Raw genomic sequence first — 15,526 nt, 5'->3', positions numbered from 1 at the left:
CCTCAGTACCCCGTTTGCCTGAGTCTTGGTGCTACCACGGTCCAGCATGAAAATGAAAAAGCCATTTGACAGCTGAAAAATAAGACCACCTCTCTGGAGCAGATGGAATCCCTGCCGGAATTCTGAAACATGGTGGAGTTACACTCCTGGCCCGGCTGCACAACTTCATATCCCTCATCAGCAAAGAGTCCATGTTGGGGAATCTCTGGGACACTGTGATTGTGATGATATTCAGGAAGGGAGACAAGTCTGATTGCGGTAATTACAGAGGAGTCTCCCTGCTCCCTGACACAGGGAAAATCATGACAAGGATTCTTCTTAATTACCTTCTCTTAGTGGCCAAAGAGCTCCTTCCAGATTCACAGTGCGGTTTTCCCCCACGAAAGGCACCAGAGACGTGAACTTCACTGCATGGCAAACCCAAGAAAATTGCAAGGAACAACACCAAACGCTGTCCTTAGCCTTTTTTGTCCTCACTAAAGCCTTTTACATTGTCAAACGTCACATCTTATCCATATCCTCCTCAAATGTGGCTGTCTTCAGAAATTTGCCACCATCCTCTGCCTGCTCCATGATGATATGACAGCCGTGATCCTCATCAACGGAACCACCACAGACCCTATCTCAGTGAAGAATGGGATCAGACAAGGCTGCATCATTGCACCAGCCCCATTCTCCGTTTTCCTCTCTGCATCTCAGCTTGAGAAAATTACCCATGGGCGTGGATATAATCAACAGAACAGATGGGAAACGTACACCACCTTCAAAGCAAAACCAGAATCAGTCCAACCTCAGACATTGAGCTCCAGTGTGTAGGTGCCTGATTTCTACATTAAATCCACCCACGTGCCTTGATTCCGTAACCCTTAATACTCTTGCCTCACAAATGTCCAGCAATCTCAGTTTTTAAATCGCTAACTGACGAAATCTCAACAGATTTCCAGGTTTCCACTATATTTTCTGTCAAGTGATTTCTGACATTGTTCCTGAACAGCCCAATCTCAGTTACATAAATAAATATCACTGATTTGTACATTTAAATGGTAACAATTATTTTACTCTTAACTAGTCATACAACAAATTTTTAGAAAAACATAATTTTAGTAAAATACGGTGGATGCTGGAAATCTGAAATAAAAACAGAAAGTTCTGGAAATCCTCAGCAGGTTTGGCAGCTTCTGTGAAGAGAGAGAAACAGATTTAACATTTCCAATCCAATATGATTCTTCTTCAGAACTGAGTATTTCCAGCATTCTGATTTCATTTTAAACACATAATTGATGTAAACTTTATTGGCCTTACAGGAATCTGGATGCAAATCTGATTTCAGACCTTCCTCTGGACAGTTTTCAAACTGACTCCAGCTCATTGTCCTTCAGTAAAGACCCGGATGGAAAACCCTCAGCGCAAGATGGCGGCGGCTGGTTGCCCGGGTAACCCGGGCTTGTAACCGGGGACGGGGGGGAAAGCCCCCCTTCTCTCCCCCTGCCTTCACCAAAATGGCCGCCCATACGCCCGGCTCCCTGAACAGACTCGCTTTCCTCTCCCAAGATGGCGGCGACCGGTGAGCCCGCTCCCAGTGCGCAGGTGTAGTGTGGGTGTGCGCTCTGAGCATGCTCAGTGTCAGTCATGGTGACAAAGTGAGGAGAAGCGGACGGTTCGGGAGGCGAGAGGAGATTGTGAGCACAGGGTAGGAATGGAAACTGCGGCTGGAGTGGGAACTGGATCAACTTCTGGAGTAGGCCCCAGGCCCTGTGTTTACCCCGCGGTGACAGGCCCGGGTGGAGGGAGCGATGGAGCCGGCGGCTGGACAGGGAGGATTTGGAAACACTTTGTGGATCCGCAAACCCTGAGGAATAATTGTCAGCTCCTGGTTTGCAGCTGCGGGGCTTCTCCCTCCCGGGAACAGGCCCAGGTTAATGGCCGCCATCCTGGGTCAGCGAGTGGAGGATGGTTCACATCAGAGGATGGGGGAGGGTGTCAATAAATAAGAGGTTACACTTTGAGCTCAAATCAAGAGGAATCTGATCTGTGGGAAGGAAGGAAACCCTGGGAGGTGGGCGGGGAGGATTCAGAAACACCCACTGGAGGCCCCAAACCCCCAACAAGAACCTGCAGGTCCCGCGTTTGCAGCTCCGGGACTTTATGCTTTTTGTGCGGCCATCTTGGTGAAACAGAGAGTGGGCGGGGCTTCAGGGTCCCAGTGACCAGGAGAGAAAATGATCGATTCATTGATTTTGTTCTCACTTTGCACACAAAGGCTTGAGAATTGAACCCAGTCAGAGCAAAGGAGAGGGAGGAAGTAAATGGGAGTGTAGGAAGGGAATGGTGGAGATGGTGTGATGGGTTTGGATTTCAGCACAGGGAGGAGTGAGAGTTTGTGTGACAGGGATTCAGAGCTCTAGAGGAACATCAGAAGTAAATTATCTTCGAGAGAAACTAGAAGCATCCGTTTTGAATTCCTGTTCTGTTCTTATAGTGATGGGGAAGATCTTGTGGCGCATTGAGTAGTGTCCCTGCCTCTGAGCTGAAGCTGCAGGTTCCACTTCAGGACTTGATGGCCACGGATGATGTGTTCATACAGTGTATTCCAAACAGGTTGCTTATGAACCTATAAATCCTTCCAAAACACCAATGACAGGCAGTAAGAGTGGGAAAGTCCCCTGGTCAGCTGTGCTTGATGTGTAATAGCGCCCTCATGAAATTGCCTCTGGTGATAGGCTAGCAAACTGTTCCAGGACAAAGTAGCTATGGAAACAGATGTAAGCACATGATTTGTCTACATCATAAGCCACTAGGCACGGAAAGAGAAAAGAAAAATACCCATGGTGATGACTTTAGTGAACTCCTTTCACAGTCGCTTAGAAGTGAAGAATTGCAGAAGTGAAATTCAGATCAAACCTCATATCAAGTTTTGGTTGAGTCAATCCATTCATTGGGACCTCAGTATCATCCGCCTTTGAATGTGGAAGAAGAAATGTTTGTCTGTTCTGTCTGAGGGAAAAGATTTCAAACATCAGTGTGACTGGAACAGCACCAAGACACACACACCCGAGAGAGAGTGTTCCAGTGAACTGACTGTGGGAAGAGCTTTAACCAGTTACACAGCCTGAGGAAAACATCACAGTATTCACAGGAGGGAGAAGCTGTGCACATGTTCTGTGTGGATGAGGCTTCAAGCGATTGTCCAACCTATAGGAACACAAACGCACCCACACAATGGAGAAACTGTGGAAATGTGAGGATTGTGGGAAAGGATTCAGTTACCCATCCCTGCTGGAAAACCATCAACTGGGGAAAGGCCGTTCACCTGCTCCGAGTTTGGAAAGGGATTCACCCAGTCATCCAACCTATCATTACACCAGCGAGTTCATAGTGGGGAGAGGCCGTTCACCTGCACTGAGTGTGGGAAGAGATTCACTCAGTCATCCAACCTAGCATTACACCAGCGAGTTCACACTGGGGAGAGACCATTCACCTGCTCCACGTGTGGGAAGGGATTCACGGTTTTGCCCACCCTGCTGAGACACCTGTGAACTCACACTGAGGAGAAGCCATTCAACTGCACTTTCTGTGGAAAGAGGTTCAGGCAGTCTTCCAACCTCGTTTTACATCATCGAGTTCACACAGGGGAGAGACCGTTCATCTACTCTGTGTGTGGGAAAGGATTCAATCGGTCATCCAATCTCACTGCACACCAGCGAGTTCACACTGGGGAGAGACCGTTCACTTGCTCGCTGTGTGGGAAGGGATTTGCAAAGTCTTTCAATCTGCTGACCCACCAATGCACACACAATGAGAAGAGACCATTCAACTCTATGTGTGTGGAAAGGGATTCACTCAGTCACGATGCCTCCTGAGACATCAGCAAGTTCATAAGTGACTGAAGTGATCAGATTCTGCTGTCATTCCTGCTGTTAGTCGTGTTTAGTATTGATAGCCTGACAATATTTTATTTCTTTATGCTGATGTTAACAGCCCAATAACTGGGCAGAGTTTACTATTCTGGAGACGTCACTGACTTTTGAGTCTGCAGTGTCCCTTTTTAAAAGTACCATCTGTGATCTTTCTCCTCAGTTCAAGAACTCTCAAAAGGAACCCACTTATAATAAAATTATGAACTTCTTTTTGAATCTTAAATTGATCTTTGGTGCAAAATCTACCATTCAGTATCTCAAAGATACAGATGTCAAAATATTTTTTTCTTCAAAGGTTCTTGAGATTTTCTTGAGGGCTAATCTTTGATTTTGGAGAACTATGAGTTGGGTTTCAGGGGCTCCTTTTTCATTCTCACTAACTCCTTTATTAGGTGCTCCAGTCACACAGTAACATTATCTTGTGTATTTACATTAATCTTTTTTGGGGGTCCCTTCTTTCAATAGGTAACAGCACAAATGCCCCACACTGTGGTATGTATTAAATCTTTTAACTTGGAATCTATAAATAAGATGTTTTTGTTAATTTATTTTAAATTAATCTCCCATACTTCATTTCCTTCATGAAAATTCCAACCATTTGATACAAGGTAACTTATTGGGAATGAACAGCCCCTGGACAGCGGGAAAGGAGGAGGTGAAAGTGCAGATGTTGAATTTCCTGCACTTACATGGCAAGTTTACAAGTTCTGTATTTCTAAAAACAAACATATTATAGAAAGGATCTGCCTCGTGTGCGTTCTCAGTGCATGACTGACTGACATTGTTTTCATTGTCTGTGGATAAGCTGAAGTTGCTGCCGACTGTCTGTCTGAGCTCCTTTTCTCTTTGGAAAACTGGTTTGAAAAAGTAGCACTTGGCAGGGTTTATATCAAATCCCCTGACAGTTATATTCACCTATCATTAAACTTTCTAATATTCTGCGTCAAGTGAACCTCTTTCTGGATAAAAACAGGACCTGCTGCAATCACCAAAGTAGATTGAAACCATTCCACTTTGTTGAAATTAAGTTAACCAGATACTTTTGATCCTTGGTTTTGGGTTTTACTCATTTTATTGGATACTGTTCAAATCATGAAGCGCTTATATATTTGGTAAATAAACACAGAATGTTTTTTGGATCAGATGGTGGGGCAGGAAAAAACTCTTATCTTTCTGATCTTCATTGTATTACATTCAAATTACATTCAAAATTCATCAGTAACATCATTATACCAGCTGAGGTCAGCTAAGAATGGGGATCCTGTATGTAGTCTGTGAGCGTTAACCAGCACATAACTGTTTAAAAATGTAACCTTGGCAAATATATCTCAACTTCTAATTTGGCATATGTGATTAGCCAGTGAGTTCACAATACCTGGTTACTCAAACACTTGTACTGTACACTTGTGGGTGTTTCAACCCACCTCCTGAGATATGTAAAAATAATCAAGGCTCACTTGGCAGAATGGAGAGAGTCCTGTGCTTCTCTGCGGGTTGATTCACTCTTTACGAGGCTCACACTGCTCTGAAACCTAGTTCCGTCCCAGGGAGACACAGCTCCTGCACACATCGCTGACTCAGGCAGCACTCTTGCAAGCTTCCTTCCTCAAAATGGGTGGCAAAGCTGCTCCTCCAATCACAGATTCTGTCTGGAGAAGCAGCAAAATCATGAGAGGCAGAATCAGTGATTGGAGGAGCTGATCCTCAGGTTCTGTCTCCCACATATGGGGGTAATTTTTCTTCCAGTGGCTGCTCCCATGATAGAATTTTCACAGGCATTTTGGGGGTGAATTCGTCTCCTACCCCTGTGTATTTCGAACTTAGATTCTGAAATACTGTCATTCTGATTTTAAGGCTTCCTGGAGTAATACATAGATCCAGATCTTGCCACCTAACATCAATCCATATCCTCATCTGAATTCACATTTTCATGTGATTGTCCAATACAGACAACATTTATCATTTAATTCCTTTAAACATGCCCCATCACACACAAACGACAAGAGATTGTCTTTGAAATCAGTTGTTCCTTTATCATGTGCTTTTCTGAATGATGACAGTATTAACCTTTTCTTGAACCTGTCCTAACCCTTCTGTCGGTTCATTTATTGAAACCAGGGACTCTCCTTGTTCTGATGGTGACATTCCCTGTCCGCCCAGTTATTCACAGTATCTTTACAGTGCAAAAGGCGACCATTCAGCCCATTAAGTCTGTACTAGCTCTCTGAAAAGAGCATTCCACCTCATCCCACTCCCCTGCCTTATTGCTGTAACTTTGCACATTGTCTCTTTTCAGGTGGCAATCCAATTCCCTTTTGAATACCTCAAGCATTCTGCCTTCACCACCCTTTCAGGAATTTTGTTCCTGACTCCAACCACTCTCTGGGTGAAAAAAATTCCTCACATTACTTTTAATCCTTTTGCCAATTATTTTGAAAGTGTGCCCTCTAGTTCTTGATGTTCTCAAGTGGGAACAGTTTCATTATTTATCCTGTCCATACCCCTCAGGATTTTGACTACCTCTATCAAGTCTCCTCTCAGCCTTCTTTTCTCCTATGAAAACAGTCCCAAACTCTCCAATCTATCCTCATGGCTACAGTTCTTCATCCTGGCAAGCATTCTTGTGAATCTCCTCTGTACTCTCTCCAATGTCTTCACATCTGCCCTTAAGTATGGTGCCCAGAACTGGACGTATACTCCAAATGAGGCCGAAATAGTGTCTCATACAAGTTCAACATGACCTGCTTACTATTGTACTCAGTGCCCCATTAATAAAGCCTAAGATACTAAATGCTTTATTAACTGCTCTCTCAACATGCCCTCTCACCATCAATGACATGTACACCGAGGTCCCTGTGTTTCTGCACCACTATTAGAGGCTCTCCCTTTATTTTATACAGATAAAGTCGGTCAATTGTTTGTGCATTGTTTCATCATGTTCCCACATTTCAGTGACAAATGTTGAAATGTTTACTCCACTGCCACAGGGTTTCATCTGTTTAAAGCCACAAACAGAAAGATCCAGTTTTTTCCTGGAGTTTGAGGAAAAGCAGCTTTCAAAATGATGCAGAGTTTCAGCCAATGAGGGAGATCCGGGCTCAGCCCCCGCCCCTCATTCACTCCGATTGGTTGGAGGGCCAGCCGCTCCAGCTCTGTCCTATATCCTCGCCCCCTATTCCTATTGGACCGAGACCGCCGTCAATCATTCCCCGAAAATTGTGATCTGGAGCACGCGCAGTGCGGGTAATGGCGATGGAAAGACGTTTGTTTGTCATAAAAACAAAAACAAAAAAACTGCGGATGCTCTAAATCCAAAACAAAAACAAAAACAGAATTACCTGGAAAAACTCAGCAGGTCTGGCAGCATCGGCGGAGAAGAAAAGAGTTGATGTTTCGAGTCCTTCAACAGAACTAGGTGAATCCAAGGAAGGGGTGAAATATAAGCTGGTTTAAGGTGTGTTTGTTGGGGGGTTGGGGAGAGAAGTTGGGGGAAGTGAATTCAACAACTTTAGGTCTTGAACTCCTTCCTCCATCCCCACCCTCTTTCTGTTTCTTCCCCCTTCCTTTTGTTTTTACCAATAAATTATATAGATTTTTCTTTTCCCACCTATTTCCATTATTTTTAAATCTTTTACATTCCCCCCACCCCCACTAGAGCTGTACCTTGAGTGCCCTACCTTCCATTCTTAATTAGAACATTCGTTTAGATAATATCACCACCTTCAACACCTCTGTGATCTTTTGTCTGTGACATCTTTTGATTATCTGCTCCTATCACTGCTTGCTTGTCCCTACAACCACACCACCCCCCCACTTCTCTCCCCCCACCCACCTTAAACCAGCTTATATTTCACCCCTCTCCTTGGATTCACTCAGTTCTGTTGAAGGGTCATGAGGACTCAAAACGTCAACTCTTTTCTTCTCCACCGATGCTGCCAGACCTGCTGAGTTTTTCCAGGTAATTCTGTTTTTGTTTTAGACGTTTGTTTGTCTCAGCTTCAGGCGATAAGAGAATTTGCGGAGTAGAGGGAGTAACGGAGCCGGTGGGTGGACGGGGTGGGTTCGTAAGTACACGATGCGGCTCTGAACCCAGAATAAGAAGCTACTGGTGTCGAGCTTGTATCTGTGGACGGAGGCTGTGGGATTGCGTCTCCAGCGATAGGCCCGGGTTAACAACCACCATCTTTACCCAGTCAATGTGCAGCAGTGCGCATGCGCGGTCGTCCCTGTCCCCTGTCAGCAGGAGAGAATATTGTGAATCTCTATCCTGGACTGATAGGGATGAATTTTGGAAACTCCTTTTACAGGGGATTAGAAGGGGAGGATATACACACAGCAAACTAAAACCAAACATCACATTAATATCTGACTCGAGTCACTCCATTCATCAGCCTTTGAGTTTAAGTATTGAGTTCCAGGTCATTAACACTCACTTTGTGAAATTTCATCCTCACAGAATCACACAGTGCAGAAGAGGCCCTTCGGCCCATCGAGTCTGCACTGACACATGTGGAACAGCTGACCTACCTACCCACCTAATCCCATTTACCAGCATTTGGCCCATAACCTTAAATGTTATGACGAGCCAAGTGCTCATCCAGGTACTTTTTAAAGGATGTGAGGCAACCTGCCTCCACCACCCTCCCAGGCAGCACATTCCAGACTGTCACCACCCTCTGGGTAAAAAAGTTTTTCCTCACATCCCCCCTTAACCTCCTGCCCCTCTCCTTGAATTTATGCCCCCTTGTGACTGACCCTTCAACTAAGGGGAATAGCTGCTCCCTATCCACCCTGTCCATGCCCCTCATAATCTTGCACACCTCGATCAGGTCGCCCCTCAGTCTTCTTTGCTCCAACGAAAACAACCCAAGTCTAAACAACCTCTCTTCATAACTTAAATGTTTCATCCCAGGCAACATCCTGGTGAATCTCCTCTGCACCCCCTCCAGTGCAATCACATCCTTCCTATAATGTGGTGACAAGAACTGCACACAGTACTCCAGCTGTGGCCTCACTAAGGTTCTATACAACCCCAACATGACCTCCCTACTTTTGTAATCTATGCCTTGATTGATAAAGGCAAGTGTCCCATATGCCTTTTTCACCACCCCACTAACATGCCCCTATACCTTCAGAGATGTATGGACACACACGCTGAGGTCCCTTTGTTCCTCAGAATTTCCTAGTGTCATGCCATTCATTGAATGCTTCCTTGTCAAATTACTCCTTCCAAATGTGTCATCTCACACTTTTCAGGGTTAAATTCCATCTGCCACTTTTCTGCCCATTTGACCATCCCGTCTATATCTTCCTGTAGCCCAAGATACTCAACCTCACTGTTAACTACCCGGCCAATTTTTGTGTCATCCGCAAACTTAATAATCCTACCCCCCCACCACGTAGTCATCTATGTCGTTTTATATAAATGACAAATAATAGGAGACTGAGCACAGATCTCTGTGGTACGCCACTGTACACTGGCTTCCAGTCACTAAAGCATCCTTCTGTCATTACCCTCTGCCTCCTACAACTAAGCCAATTTTGAATCCATCTTATCAAATTACCCTGTTTCCCATGTGCATTTGCCTTCCTTATAAGTCTCCCATGTGGGACCTTGTCAAAGGCTTTGCTGTATTCCATATAAACTACATCAACTGCACTACCCTCATCAACACACCTCACCTCCTCAAAAAATTCAATCAAATTTGTTAGGCATGACCTCCCTCTGACAAAGCCATGCTGACCTTCCCTGATCAACCTTGCCTCTTCGAGTGGAGATAGATACTCTCCTTCAGAACTTTCTCCAATAGTTTCCCTACCACTGACATGAGACTTACTGGCCTGTAGTCCCCTGGCTTATCTCTACAACCCTTCTTGAATAACGGAACCACATTAGCTGTTCTCCAGTCCTCTGGCACCTCCTCCGTGGCCAGAGAGGAATTAAAAATTTGTGTCAGTGCCCCTGCGATCCCTCCCTTGCCTCTCTCAGCAGTCTGGCACTCAAATCAGCTGGATCTGGAGATTTGTCCACTTTTAAGCCTGCCAACACCTCCAATACCTTGTTACTCCCTATATCAATTTGCTTAATAATCTCGCAGTCTCTCTCCCTGAGTTCGATAACTCCATCCTCATTCTCCTGGGTGAAGACGGATGTGAAACATTCATTCAGCACTCTAGTGATGTTCTCTGGCTCCACCCATAGATTTCCCCCTTGGTCCCTTTTGTGCCCTACTTTTTTGCTGGTTATCCTCTTCCCATTGATATACTAATAGAATATGTTGGGATTTTCCCTACTTTTACCAGCCAGAGCTTTCTCATCTCCCTTCTTTGCTCTCCTAATTGCTTTCTTAAGCTCTACCCTGCATTTTCTGTACTCCACTCATGCCTCTGCTGATTTGCTTCCCTTTTCCTGCTAAAAGCCTCTCTTTTCCTTCTCATCGTAACCTGAATCCCTCTGGTCATCCATGGTTCTCTGGGCTTGTTACTCCTTCCTATCACCCTAGAGGGAAAATGTTGAGCCTGTACCCTCCCCATTTCCTTTTTGAACACCCCCCACTGCTCCTCTAGATTTCCCCACAAGTAGCTGTTCCCAGTCTACCTTGGCCAGATCCTGCCTTATTTTACGAAAATCCACTCTCCCCCAATCCAAAACAATTTTTTGCAACTTGTCGATTTCTTTGTTCATAACAAACTTAAACTGTACCATGTTGTGGTCGCTATCACTAAAATGCTCGCCCACCACCACCTCAGCCACCTGTCCGGCTTCATTCCCCAGAATTAGGTCCAGCTCTGTGCTGTCCCTTGTTGGACCCTCTACATATTGACCTAAAAAGTTCTCCTGTACATATTTCAAGAAATCCACTCCATCCAAGCCCTTAACACTATGCCTATCCCAATTAATGTTGGGAAAGTTGAAATCACCTAATATGTTTATCCTATTGTTATTGTTTCTACACACCTCCACAAATTGTGCATATTTGCTCCTCAATTTCCTGCTGACTATCTGGGAGTCTATAATAAACACCTAACAATGTGGCTGCCCCTTTTTTATTCCTAATCTCTATCCACAAAGCTTCATTCGAAGCCCCATCCAAGATATCATCTCTCCTTACTGCAGTAACTGACTCCTTAACACATCCCCCCTGTTGATCTTACCGATAATCTTAAATCTGTGTCTATGATACTTTTACCTCTGCCCTCCCCAATCACCTATCTCATTGTTTAACTTCCTTTGTCTCTATTAATGGGTGTATATTAGCTTTGTTTAGTATTGCACTGTTATTTCTGTCGACTGTGTCTAAATGAGGTTTCCACGGCCACCCATCCCCTGACCATGTGTTGCTGACTTACCGGCTTTATCTTCCCACAGTATCTTTCATAATCAGGAATTGTTTTTCCTGCGCTATAGTCCATTCCTCTTCCACTTCTGAGCTTATTTCAAACATCAAATTCTGCATCGTTTTTATTCCCCGTAATTCATTCTGCACACCCTGAAACGTTAACTCTTTTTCTTTCTCTACAGATAGTGACTGAGCTGCTAAGAATTTCCAGCATTTCCTCTTTATCTTTCAGATTTCCAGCAGCCGCAGTCTGTTGCTATTATTTTATTGCAGGCATTGCTCACAAAACCCGAATCTGGGAACCAGTCGGACCAGGTCAGAGACGATTTGTTGCAGGGTGGGCGTTGATGGCTGAAGTCCGTCCTTGGCCTCCAATGTAGGTCCTGTTGCATTCAGTCATAGAATCATGGAATCGTTACAATACAGACAGAGGTTAGTTAAGCCTGTCCCGCCAGTGCTGGCTCTTTGCAAGAGCAAATCAGCTAGTCCCACTCTCCTGCCCTTTCACTAACAAGACCAGCAGAAGATATTACCAATCCCCAGTTACTTGTGGAGAGGATGATGTTTGATCTTCTTGAACCGCTGCAGTCCGTGTGGTGAAGATGCTCCCACAATGATGTTAGGTAAGGAGTCACAGGGTCTTCACCCAGTGATGATGAAGGAACAGCTGTTTATTTCCAAATCAACAACAATGTGTATTTATATAGCACCCTTCATGTAATAGAACATTCCAATGTGTGCTCACAGGAGTGTTATACAGCAACATTTCACACTAAACCGACATAATGAGGTGTTAGGGCAGGTGACCAATAGTTTGGTCAAACATAGTTTTTAAGGAGTATCTTAAAAGAGGAAAGTGAGGTAGAGAGACAGAGAGGTTCATGGAGGAAATTCCACAGCTTTTGGCTTTGGCAGCTGAAGGCTTGACCACCAAAGGTGGAACAATTCACAGAATCACACGGCCCATCGAGTCTGCACCGACACGTGAGAAACACCTGACCTGCCTACCTAATCCCATTTACCAGCACTTGGCCCATAGCCTTGAATGTTATGACGTGCCAAGTGCTCATCAAGGTACTTTTTAAAGGATGTGAGGCAACCCGCCTCCACCACCCTGCCAGGCAGCACATTCCAGACCGTCTGGATAAACAAGTTTTTCCTCACATCCTCCCTAAGCCTCCTGCCCCTCACCTTGAACTTATGATCCCTTGTGACTCACCCTTCAACTAAGGGGAACAGCTGCTCCCTATCCACCCTGTCCATGCCCCTCATAATCTTGTACACCTCGATCAGGTCACCCCTCAGTCTTCTCTGCTCCAATGAAAACAATCCAAATCTATCCAGCCTCTCTTCATAACTTAAATGTTTCGTCCCATTCAACATCCTGGTGAATCTCCTCTGCACCCCCTCCAGTGCAATCACATCCTTCCTATAATGTGGTGACCAGAACTGCACACAGTTCTCCAGCTGTGGCCTCACCAAGTTGATCTCCCTACTTTTGTAATCTATGCCTTGATTGATAAAGGCAAGTGTCCCATATGCCTTTTTCACCACTGACATGCCCCTCCACCTTCAGAGATCTATGGACACACACACCAAGGTCCCTTTGTTCCTCAGAATTTCCTAGTGTCATGCCATTCACTGAAAACTTCCTTGTCAATTTACTCCTTCCAAAGTGTATCACCTCACACTTTTCAGGATTAAATTAAAATCGGGAATGTTCAGGATGTCAGAATTAGTGGAGTGCAGATATCTCAGAGGGTTGTGAGGCTGGAGGAGATTACAGAGATGGGGAGGGGCCATGGAGAAATAAGGATATAAGGATAAGAAATAAGAAAATAAGGATAAGAATTTTAAAACTTAGGTTTTTCTTAATCAGGTCAGCGAGTACTGGGGTGATGGGGGTACAAGACTTGATGTCACGTTTACAGGAAGGCTGACTGTGGGAGGACGGCTGGGAGTGTTAAGTCAAGAGGTGACAAAAGAACGGGTGAGAGTTTCAGCAAAAGATGAGCAGGGACTTGGGCAGAGTCGGGCGATGTTACTGAGGTGGGAATGGGCGGCCTTGGTGATGATGCATATATGTGGTTTGAAGCTAATTTTTGGGTGAAATATGACCCAGTGGTTGTGAACAGACTGGTTTGGCCTCAGACAGTTACCAGGGAGAAGGATGGAGTCAGTGGCCAGGGTGTGGAATTTGTAGTGGGGACTGAAGACAGTGAGTGGGCTTTGGTCTTCCCAATACTTAAATGGAGGAAATTTCTGTTCATCCAGTGCTGGATGTCAGACAAGTCAGGACGGTGTGTGACTTGGAGGAGAACATGGAGGTGATGGTGTTCACATACACCTGCTATCCTGGCCCTTCTAGGTGGTGGAGCTTCAGGGTTTTGGAGCTTCCGTCAAAATTCTGGTTGAGTTGGAATCCCTCATTTTCAGCCCTTGTCTCTCCCACCCAACCCTTCTCTCTCTTGTTATGTTCTCCAATCTAGGCCAGTGTCTTGTGTAGGCCCAGACTGGGTGGCAGATTCCCTTCCCTGAAGGACATTAGTGAACCAGTTGGGTTTTTATGACAATCCAGCAGTTTTCATGGTCACTTTTTCCTCGTGCTGGCCCCACAAATTCCCACATTCATTCAGCTCAATTTCACAACCTGCCCTTGTGTTTATGTGGGTTCTCTCTCACTCCCTTTTCTCTGTTTTCAGTCAATTTCACAGGGTATTAAGAGGGGAGGATTTGCAGTCGGGAAACTGAAACCAAACATCAGAATCTGACAGGGTTGCCCAATTTATCATAACCTGAATGTCATTGGAATTTGAACATGGTCGGAGAAAGCACTGTTCACAGTGGAGAGAAACCGTACACGTGTTCTGTGTGTGGACGGAGTTTCAGTCAGTCATCTGGCCTGTCGAAACATAAATGCAGTCAGAACAGGGAGAAACCGTGGAAATGGAGGGACTGTGGGAAGGGATTTAATTACCCATCAGAGCTGGAAAATCATCAGCGAGTTCACACTGGGGAGAGGCCGTTCACCTGCTCTGAGTGTGGGAAGGGATTCACTTGTTCATCCATGCTGCTGAAACACTGACGAGTTCACACTGACGAGAGACCTTTCAAATGTCCAGACTGTGGGAAGTGCGTTAAAAGTTCCCAGGAACTGACGGCCCATCAACGTGTCCACACTGACGAGAGACCGTTCAGGTGCTCTCACTGTGGGTCTGGGTACAAGACGTTATCTGTTCTCACTGTGCACCAGCGAATTCACACAGGAGAGTGGCTGTTCAGCTGCTCTGAGTGTGGGAAGAGATTTGCTCACTCATGCCATCTGCTGACACACCAGCAAGTTCACACTGGGGAGAGACCTTTTAAATGCCCAGACTGTGGGAAATGCTTTAAAAGTTCCGTGGACCTGATGCTCCATCAACGTGTTCACACTGATGAGAAACCGTTCAGGTGCTCTCACTGTGGAACTGGGTTCAGGCACTCATCTCAACTAACTGTACACCAGCGCATTCACACTGGGGAGAGGCCGTTCACCCACTCCGAGTGCGCAAAGGGATTCGCTCAGTCATCTGCCCTGTTGACACAGCAGCAAATTCACACTGGAGAGAGACTGTTCACCTGCTCCAAGTGTGGGAAGGGATTCACTACCTCATCCAACCTGCTGACACACCAGCGAGTTCACACTGGGGAGAGACCGTTCACCTGCTCCAAGTGTGGGAAGGGATTCACTACCTCATCCAACCTGCTGAGACACCAGCGAGTTCACAAGTAACTACAGTGATTGGATTTTTCTGTTATTCACATCCAGGACTGAACTCTGTCATTTGGTCTGTTTCTGCTGATGTTAAACTCCATGCCAATTATAGGGGTTAGTATTCTGGATAAAGTCAAATAAATCAGCCTTATGTTAAACATACAGTGTGTCGAATCTCTGTAACATCTCTAACACAAGTTAGATCCTTTTGAAGTGCTCTCCCTCTCTCCTATCTCCCCTCTTGCCCTCTCAGCGCTCATCCTATCAATGAGACCTGCCTTCTGCTGCCTTGACCCTATTCTCATTAAACTGCTGACCATCCATTTTCTCCATATTAGCTGATATTGTTAATGGTTCTCTTTCTCTTCTCTGTCCCACTCACCTTATAGTCCACCACCATCACCCTCCTGAGACGAAACAAACCTTTACCCCACTATCTTTGCAAACTACCATCCCATCTCCCAAGGGGAGGGCCAATCATCCGTGGATAACCAAAAAAGTTAAATACAGTATCA

At 45.3% G+C, this 15,526-nt stretch overlaps 1 pseudogene; it reads left to right on the top strand.

The window, feature by feature from the left end:
* Positions 1–579: 579 nt before the first annotated feature.
* LOC121270325 lies at positions 580–15,068 on the top strand (annotated as a pseudogene).
* The last annotated feature ends 458 nt before the right edge of the window (positions 15,069–15,526 follow it).

Source organism: Carcharodon carcharias, chromosome 27 (genome assembly GCF_017639515.1).
Source record: "Carcharodon carcharias isolate sCarCar2 chromosome 27, sCarCar2.pri, whole genome shotgun sequence".
NCBI classification, from domain to species: domain Eukaryota; kingdom Metazoa; phylum Chordata; class Chondrichthyes; order Lamniformes; family Lamnidae; genus Carcharodon; species Carcharodon carcharias.
Note: the sequence above shows the minus strand (reverse complement) of the source record. Positions and strands in the feature narration are given on the sequence as shown.